We start from the raw sequence: 10,817 nt of genomic DNA on the forward strand, positions 1-10,817 counted from the left end.
GGGGGTCACAATGGACACCGCGGCCACCCTGCAGCACATCGGGCCCGACCGACGGCCCAGACCCAGTGAAAACACAAAGGAGCAATAGCAGGTCCAGCCCCCAGAGGCCATGAGGGGAAACAGCAACAGGATGCATATCCATTCACAGATAATTTAACAATTCATACAATATTATGCTGCAACAGCACAGTATCCAAAGTTACAAATAAAGTGAACATAATAAAGTTTACAAAAAGGACATAGGTCATAACAAAGCTGGGAACTAAATGAGTAGAGGAAATATCATATACAGTCACAATAATTCCCACAATATAGTCGCTATACCAGGGGCGGACTGACAACTCATGGGGCCCCCGGGCAATAGGGGATCATGGGGCCCCTGTGTCCTTGCCCAAACTAAAAAAAAACTATGAAAAAGGTACCAGGGGCATCTCATGGGGCCCCCTACTGACCCCGGGCCCTCGGGCAGTACCCGAGTTTCCCAATGGTCAGTCTGCCCCTGCACTATACTGAGATATTGACCCAAAGGAATATACAGAACCATAAAGATATATGGAGGTTTCCGAATATAAAGAATTCATGGAAATGCAGTATATCATAATATATTTCTCTGGGAAGATTGCCTACATGTTTAAAGCCCACATGTCTTTAAAGCCGGGTGGCCGTGGTGTCCATTGTGACCCCCTTTTTAGGGGCTGGTAGGGACCTCCTGTTCCTCCCTGGGCGCCTGTGCTGGCCGAGATGGTGCATGTGCGGCAGCGGCACACCGGTGTCATCACTGATGGCTGGACGCAGTGACGTCATGCGCCATGACGTGGATATGCCGTGCCTGGAGTGCTATATAGGCTTCGGTTCATGAGCCGCCCAGTGCCATTCTTTCAGAGCGGTGAAGCCCTGCAGGTTACCAGATCTACTAGCCTTGTGGCGCAAACCTTGTCTCGTGCCCTCTGGGGTTGTGGCAGTCTCCTTGCCAGATAAAACTGAGCATAATATTAACACTCTTTGGTAAGATGCTTTTTTTTAATTCATTAAGATGAATTTATATACCCTGCGAGACATATAAGATATTAAACTGTCTTTATTTATATTTACACCCTTAGACCTGCCTTCTGATTAAAGGTTGGGCCTAGTTTTTTGAGACCCTCAAGTATTTAACGGGCTGGTCCAGGTGTATTATCCTGTCGCATTATCGTGACTGGGAGTCATCTTCTCTTAGCTGGTATGTCATTGTAGTTATCAGTGACTACTTGGGGGATGAGGTTATACGTCCAACAGGGGTTCTGACAGGGGTTCTAGTCTTCCCCTACTCTACTAAAGAAAAGCATTTTTTCTGTTGCTGGTGAAGTTACCCTAAGGTTGGCCATACACTATACAATTTTCTTGAGAATTTTGCTTTAGATTTACCAAAAACCATATAATAGGAGATCAAACCTAAACAACACTTTCAGTTGTATCCAATTAGGCAGGCCCTCGCACTACACAGTTGAAGGTAAATGTAAAGGGAATTGGGCAGAAAATTGGACAGAAAACTGTATAGTGTATGGCCTGCCTAAATCTAAAGGAAAATTGGGCAGAAAATTGTATAGTGTATAGCCAGCCTTATGCAGGCCATAGACGTGGGGAAAATCGGCCACTTTAAAAAAAACAAAATCGTAAATCGGTCGTTCAGACGGCCGACGTTGCCACTAATTAAAGAAAAAAATTGGCGGGTTTTAGTCCCGTCTGCGACCATCAATTAATATAATAGCGGTGTCCCTGCATAGAGACCCGCTATTATATTTGACAGAAGAAATAGAATATGCAGAAGAAGAAGAGAAACAACATTGTATCTATTTGTACTTGAATAGAAACATCTGTATCCGAAATGCATACAAATAGATACAATGTTGCAACTTTTTTTCTTCTCCGTCTTCTGCAAAATCTATTTAATCTTCTCCTCTTTTCTTCTATTCTTCTTCTTGATATTCTATTTCTTCTTCTCCTGCAAAATCTATTTCTTCTATTACTACGGCCGATAATTTGGCAAGAAAATCGGAAATTTATGGCCTGCATTACTTTCCGTCTGAAAAAAGATTCTCTGAAGGACAGGAAGTGAGAGGAGATCTTTCCAACTCATCCCTGCTCCTTGCTCTATCTAAAACTAATGAAAACAGTTTTGGCTTTGCATACATTTATCGGTTTCGCAATATACCAGCATAAGGTCACTAAAGACCCCCAATGTAAGTCTACCCCAAATCCAACTTACATAATAATGGCACCAGGAGCGGACTGACCATTTGTAAACTCGGGCACTGCCCGAGGGCCCGGGGTCAGTAGGGGGCCCCATGAGATGCCCCTGGTACCTTTTTTCATAGGCTTTTTTGAGTTTGGGCAAGGACACAGGGGCCCCATGATCCCCTATTGCCCGGGGGCCCCATGAGTTGTCAGTCCGCCCCTGAATGGCACGTATTATAATCAGTTTAAAACTAGCAAAAAGGGGAAAAGGGAACATGGGTGGGGCAAATGAAAGACAATACATAATTTCCCAGCATACTTTCCAGTTAGCTGACAAAAACCCAACTAAAGTGTGTCAGATTAAAAACAAGAGCATGTAACAAGGCCTTAATTGTTACAAGTGTATGGGGTTTTGGATTGTCTCCACACTAAAGTCATTCTATGATCTTCAATATGAAAGGGAAACATTTTTAACCATCCCCAGGAAAAGCATTTCATTTTATCAGCACAACACCTAATATACTTGCTTTCTTGAAGTCAAATGAATTTAGCATAGGTACATTCATAATCCCAACTAATCCTTTAATTAGAAAAGCATAGGTAGCGACTGGTGTAATCACTGATGAGTTGTAATCGTAACATGAACATGATGTTTGCTGTTAACCAGTTCCTTGTATAAACAAATGTAATGGACATTTGACTAAGGATACTGCATTTACAGGGGAGGTCTTTTCTGAACAACAAAATGTAGGATGTAAAAAAAATATGAGGGATTTTTGACTGAATTGAAATCATATAACATCTCCGCAACAATGTTTCTTAAATCTCTTTACTTCCATTTATTTTCATTGGAGGTAACACATGGATGAATACTAATGGATGGTAAATCTCTTAGGCTTCGTTTACACCAGCAGTGCATTTTTCACTGTACTTGTGTTTCAGTGCAATGTACTATAAGTCCTCATGCACACTGGATGGTTTTTACAGCCACTCTTTTTCGCTTTTGACATTTTTTTTCTACAGCCACTAACCCCCCCCCCCCCTCAGCATGTTATCCTATGTGTCCATGCACACATAGACTGTAATCAACGTTTTTTGGCTGGGACGTTTTTTGGCTGGAAAGAAAACCCCAGGACTAGTGGGTTTCTAGAGGAGTTTTTTAGCTGTAAAAATGCTCTAACGCTGTAAAACGCCACAAACCGGTGGTTTTGGACTTTTTGTGCCCCAAAAAAAATGTTTTGGGTAAAAAAAACCACTAAAAACGAAAATGCGGGAAAACACCGCTAATCACGGCAAGACGTTGCTAAACGCTAATGGAAGAACGCTAAAAAAAAAAGCTGAACTACTTACCTTTTTAATGTGACTTGACACAACTAATGTTACCACTGTTATCAAAATGTCCAGTGTGCATGAGGGCTTAGAATAGGAAATGGTATACTGCACACGGTGCTTTGTTACGGTTTTGGGGTTGTATTCGATATGTGCAAAGAGAAATTACACAAATACTTATAAGTATAACATTTATTACAAGTAATGACAGATAAACAAAATATAACAAGAATACTTAACCTAAAAATGCTGTTTTCCGCCACGGAGTTCCATCTGCATATGCAGCGTGGTGCTGGTGATCACAGACGCATGTGTAAATGCAAGCTCTGGGTCGAGACTAAATATTTCCAGCTACAACTGTAGGATATAGACTATGGGCAACACAATGGCTAAATGACTAGCACTTCTGCCTGGAAGTACTAGGGCCACTGCTTCAAATCCCAACCACAGCACCATCTCCCTAGAGTTTGCATGTTCCCCCTGTCCCTGCATGGGTTTCCTCTGGGTACTCCAGGTTTCTCCCAAACTCCAAAGACATGCTGGTAGGTAAATTGGATCCTGTCTAAATTGGCTCTAGTATGTGTATGTATGAATGTAAGTTAGGGACCTTAGATTCTACACCCCTTGAGGGTTAAGGACTGTACAATATATATGTAAAGCACTGTGTAAATTGACAGCACTATATAAGTACCTGAAATAATATGGACAGCCCCCAATCAACTCCCCTTGTAAGCTACAATTTGACCCTTTTAAGGACTTGGTCAATTTCTAATCACCTGACAGGAGAAAAGGCTATCTTGTTCATATAGTCACATTCCTTTATTATTTAAGGGAATCAGACTTTGTCCTCATATACTCCTTTAACCAAGGCTTGGAGGAATTCTTAAACATTAGGGAGCCATAATATTAATAAGGAAATATGTAATATACAATTTCCCTATAACATGGTTAGCAACTTCATGCATGCAGTGCATTTACATTAGGGTCACCAGATGTCCCAGGTTTCCAGAGACAGTCCCCAATTAAAGAAGGTTGTCCCAGATGAAAAATGATCCCGGGTGTGTCCTTGATTTTCAAAATGAGTCCCCAGGTCTGTCATGAATGTGAATGTACTGATTCCCTGTCTGAAAATAGGAAAAGGTAGAAGAGTGGAAGAGGGAAGGAAAGAGGAGGAGTGAAAGCTGAGGCTAGGGAACAGTGCCGGGGTGGGACAGCAGTAGACTGACCTTACGTTTAGTATGCCTGGTCTGAAGGTAGGCTGAACCACTTGGACTTTCCTCTTTCTGCAGTCCCTCTCTTACCACCAAGGACTGGTATCTCTGTCCTTACCATGGTTGCAACTCTAGAGACATTCTGTACATCAGAGCAATTCACAACTTACAGCATCTACCTATCTTGTCCACCTAGCTCTTCATACCTGCCCAGTCCACCTACTGTATCTCCTAATACCTGACCTGTCCTTGCTTAGCCCCCAGGGGGCCACGGCACATCACCAGGACCCCCAATCTTCCCTGCATGACATTTATTGCCAAAATTGCTCTTGTATTGTAATGATTACTCATTTGCTGCCCTTGTATTTTAACAATTTCAGCATAAATGACATATAGACTAGAAATACAGTAAGATCTAGGAAACTCATCAGCTGATACAATGCAATGGCAAGGTTCAGTGAATACAATTCAGGTAAGGAGAGGGGAATTCGTGCTGTAGATGGTTTCATAATGGGGGTTGTACTGGAAGGAGGAGGGCATTCTGAAGCACTTGTGTTTTACTTACTGTTTACCTTTGCATTCTGTGCCTTATTTACTCCTGCCCCTGCACTCTGTGAGTTACTTACTCCTGACCCCTGCACTCTATGCTTTACCCATGCCTGACCCTTGCACTCTGATGAGATACTTACTTCTGCCCCCTGCTCTCTTTTGAATTACTTACCCCTGCACTTTATTGGGGTAATGCAATAAAGCTGCTGTTCTACTTTTCTGGCATTAATCCTTCTTGTTACTATATTTTGCCAAATTCATGAAGCATTTGTGACACTTTTGGTTCTGACAGTGACTCATGCACCAAATTTAGGTAGTACTAAAATGTGCCACTTTTATATTGTGTCACATTTATTGTGCCATGCCTACATTGTGTCGCATTGAATGTGCCTAATTCAAAGTTTAGCCTATTAAGACCAACTCTTTTGAGAGAGGCATTCTACTCTATTCTTAATATATAATAAAATAAAGGAATACTGCTTTATTTTCTATTACTTTATTTTCTATTCTATTGTATTTTATTCTAGTTATGTATTTTCTATATTTTATTCTATTCTGTTCTGTTTTACTTTTCTTTTCTATTATAGTCTCTTTTCTTCTATTCTATTCCTTTATTTTCTATTCTATGTTATTATTGTTATTATATTCTGTTTTACTCTATTCTTTTATACTCAGTTCTGTTCTATTCTGTTCCTTTATATTCTATTCTATTCTATTCTTGTTTTCAAATTTGACTTCATTTTCGAATTCAATTTGATTCAGATTTCGGGCATAATTTCATTTTGTTATTTTGGATTCAAATTCGTCACTATTGTCTTTTGGAAATTGGGATACATCTGAACCTCCATGAAATGAAAAATTAATCAGAATTGCAATTCGGAACGAAACAAACCACACATGTCTAATCAGAACCCAGAGTATGTGCAACAATTCATTTAGTAGCCGTATTACTACCGCCATTAAATAACAGCTTCCCGCTGGCTTGTTCCATATTGCAGACAAGCCAGCGGTGATGTCATTTACCAAATCTCGTAATGACTGTATCTGGTCAATAATATCACCCAGGCTACTTTTTCTTGTGAATGTGTTATTTATGGCACTATGTACCCTATACCCTTGAGGGGGTGGGGGCAGATGGATGTATATCTGGGCCCCCTTATTTTAAAAGGGGGATTCCATATTCTGATAAATTCCCCACACAGACCCCACATCCACTAGGCCAGTGCCCCCCTCCTCCACAAGCTACCCTCCTAATGGTGAGGGCATGTGCCCTGGTATGGTTCTAACTGTCACTTTTGCAGGCGTACATTGTACAGGTGTGCAACTTCTTGGTTTAAGGCACCCTCCCAAGCATGTTATTTAAAGGAATTATGTATTTTTAATGTTGCCCTTTTGACTATATTAAAAGACTAATTTCCTGCTGAATTATATATTTTTTTATTTATTTTTGTATTGGTACTTGATCCTTATGGCCAGCTACTCATACACTTTGTTTTTTTTTAGTAAAAGCTTGCAAACTGGTCTTGAAACAAAAATAACAAGATTTACTGTAGCTCCCACACACATTAAAGGGGTTCAGGCAGTATATTTGGGGTTCATGGATTTCTTTTTGAATTTGGCAGCTGGTCAGTGAAATGAACTTTGCTTGCTTTGTTCATCACTAAATCACATAAGCATTCACTGAACAATTTGAAGTGCATAGTTTAAATTATTTTGTATTTATTCTTAAAATATATAAAAAAATGTCATTTTAAGTTCTTTTTTTTTACTTTGGAATGCAGGAAATAGAAAAACAAGAAAAACAAAAAAGCAAAATGAATACCAAATGCAAAAATCCATCAAAACTATATTTGTCTCATTAAAACTGTTTTGAATTTACAACACACCGGAATGTAGATGTCATCCAGCTGTGCTACAATGACAGTGTTGTCTCTCCAAGGATTCTGTTTCCTTGACTGGGGCTCTCCTCTCTCTTTCTCACCTCGCTGGGATTGCCATCAATTTCTTCTCATCAGCAGCAGTTACAGTAAATGGATTCATTTGTGGGCATTGGGAGCTGAGAGACAAAGGTGACATTATAATTAAGGTTTTTAATTCTATGCCTGAACAGTTAAGTCCAGTATTCATGATAATTAGCCGTCTGTAATGAAAGATCTTTAGTCGTTATTTATCCCTTTGTTTCCTGTAATTGTTCATTTTTGTTGGCTGTAGCAGTGCTTCAATTTACAGTTTTTCTGAATCTTTTATTTTTCTTTCCTCTGTTATTCATTTTGCATATTCTTTATATTTCTTCTTGTAAATAGCTTTCATAAGAGGCATGCAATTTTGTGGTCCATTTTGAATACCTAATACATGCTTACTTTTTCTATAATGTAGCAGTTGAAGTTACTTTGATGCTTATAAGGTGGAAGTAGCTATTGTTAACCTGTGTGAAAATTCATATAACATATCTGTAAAAGCTCTTAAAGCTAAAAAGTGTTTGATTTGCTTCAGTTACCAAGGAAGAATACAATATGCATCAGTATAGTGCCAGTGAGTAAGAGTAAGGAGTAGATTTCCATTTTATCTGCCTGGGTATGTATAGGGAACAGCGACTGTCCTGTGTTTTATTTTTAAACATACAATTAACATAAGCAGAATGAAAGAAGTGAATGAGAGTTACACTCTATGCACACTGGGCTTTTAAAAAAAATCTTCATTCCCTGATATAGAAAGTTTTTTTACACAGTTTAGGAGAGTTTAGCATTCAGAAAGCTCCAATCAAAAATGCAAACCAGAGGTTTTTTTTTCCTGCCATTAAACGTTGAGCTTAAAATATAACTTTAATTGTTCTAATGTGCATGGACACATAGGATAACACTGAGCTGTTTCTAGAGGCAAAACACAAAACTCATGTAGTAGCAACAATGTATAAGCCAGTGTGCATGGAGCCTTAGAGCTAAGCAGGTCTTATCTACTGCCAAAACCTTTTCACATTTAGGGAGGTAGGAAAGGGTTAAACCTATGTCAGGTTATTGTTTACTGCCTGTGCCATTAGAGCAGGGGTGGGCAAACTTTTTGACTTGAGGGCCGCAATGGGTTCATATATTGGACCCGGGGGCCGGACCAAGAGTAGATGAATGATGTGTATGTGTCATCCATAGTAAGTATAGTAATATTCCCCCATAGTAAGCATAGTAATTAATCCCCCATATAGTAATTCATCCCCCATAGTAATTCATCCCCCATATAGTAATTCATCCCCCATATAGCAATTCGTCCCCCATATAGCAATTCGTCCCCCATATAGCAATTCATCCCCCATATAGTAATTCATCCCCCATATAGTAATTCATCCCCCATAGTAATTCATCCCCCACATAGTAATTCATCCCCCATATAGTAATTCATCCCCCATATAGTAATTCATCCCCCATATAGTAATTCATCCCCCACATAGTAATTCATCCCCCACATAGTAATTCATCCCCCATATTAATTCATCCCCCATATAGTAATTCATCCCCCATATAGTAAGTCCCCCATATAGTAAGTCCCCCATATAGTAATTCATTCCCCATATAGTAAGTCCCCCATATAGTAATTCATTCCCCATATAGTAAGTCCCCCATATAGTAATTCATTCCCCATAAAGTAAGTCCCCCATATAGTAATTCATTCCCCATAAAGTAAGTCCCCCATATAGTAATTCATTCCCCATAAAGTAAGTCCCCCATATAGTAATTCATTCCCCATATAGTAAGTCCCCCATATAGTAATTCATTCCCCATATAGTAAGTCCCCCATATAGTAATTCATTCCCCATATAGTAAGTCCCCCATATAGTAATTCATTCCCCATATAGTAAGTCCTCCATATAGTAATTCATTCCCCATATAGTAAGTCCCCCATATAGTAATTCATTCCCCATATAGTAAGACCCCCATATAGTAATTCATCCCCCATATAGTAAGACCCCCATATAGTAATTCATCCCCCATATAGTAAGTCCTCCATATAGTAATTCATTCCCCATATAGTAAGTCCCCCATATAGTAATTCATTCCCCATATAGTAAGTCCCCCATATAGTAAGTCCCCCCTGTGTCAATTCACTTACCTTTGCTCCTCCGCGCGTTCCTCTCGTATTCCCGCGCCGTTCTGGTCTTCAGGGAGGACTGTGAGAGAAGAGTTCGTCACGCTGCCCCGCCTACATCCTGGCTGCCCCGCCTACATCCTGACAGCTGCAGAGTCCTGACGCCCGAGAGGAGGGAGGGGGCGGCCATCCTAGAGGGGGGGCGGCCATCCGAGAGGAGGGGAGGGGAGAGGAGGAGAGGAGGTCGCCCGCCCGCCCGAGAGGAGGGAGGGGAGCGGGCGCCCGGCACACAGGAGAGCCGCATCTATTGTAAAGAGCCGCGGCTTGCCGACCACTGGCCTTGCGGGAGCCTAGCTCCGCGGGCCGGATTAAAAGGTCCGCCGGGCCGTATACGGCCCGCGGGCCGTAGTTTGCCCATTGCTGCATTAGAGATTTCCATTCACTTCCTGTCTTGGAGGTGCAACAGGAAACTAGGAAAAAGCTCACCAAAGTGAGCATAATTCTCATTTTAGAGAGTTGTCCTAGAAGCAGGTGTCCCTATTGGTGCATTTTCCTCACCAGTAGGTCTGGTGACACTTTAACCACTTGAGCTCCAGAGGATTTACCCCCCTTAATGACCAGGCCTCTTTTTACTACTCGGCGCTGCACTAATTCAACTGATAATTGCACAGTCATGCAATGCTGCACCCAAACGAAATTTACGTCCTTTTTTTCACACAAATAGAGCTTTCTTTCGGTGTAATTTGATCACCTGTGTGCTTTTTATTTTTCATGCTATAAACAAAAAAAGGCCAACAATTTTGAAGAAAAACAATATTTTTTATTTTCAGCTATAAAAAATATATAGTAAACTCAAAGTTGGTTATAAATTTAGGCCAAAATGTATTCTGCTACATGTTTTTGGTAAAAAAAATCCCAATAAGTGTATATTGATTGCTTTGTGTGGAAGTTATAGCGTCTACAAACTATGGTATAAATACTGCAATTTACGCCATTTTTCTGCTATACAGCGCTGCGCTAGTTTAACGGACAATTGCACGGTCATGCAATATGGTACATAAATAAATTTACATCCTTTTTTTCCCCACAAATTGAGCTTTCTTTCGGTGGTATTTGATCGCCTGTGCGGTTTTTATTTTTTTGCGCTATAAAAAAAAAATGCTGACAATTTTGAGGAAAAAAAAACAATATTTTGGACTTTTTGCTATAAAACATGTCCAGTAAAAAAAAATGCAAACATCAAATTTAGTCATAAATTTCTGCCAAAATGCATTCTGCGACATGTCTTTGCTAAAAAAAAACCCCAATACGTGTAAATTAATTGGTTTACGGGAAAGTTCTAGCGTTTACAAATGGCGGGAAAGATACTGGGATTTTTAGGGTTTTTTTTATACTAATAATGGTGGCGATCAGCGAATTATGACGGCAATCAGTGACTTA

Source organism: Staurois parvus, unplaced genomic scaffold, assembly GCF_062004578.1.
Source record: "Staurois parvus isolate SC_StPar_1 unplaced genomic scaffold, SC_StPar_1.0 ptg000096l, whole genome shotgun sequence".
NCBI classification, from domain to species: domain Eukaryota; kingdom Metazoa; phylum Chordata; class Amphibia; order Anura; family Ranidae; genus Staurois; species Staurois parvus.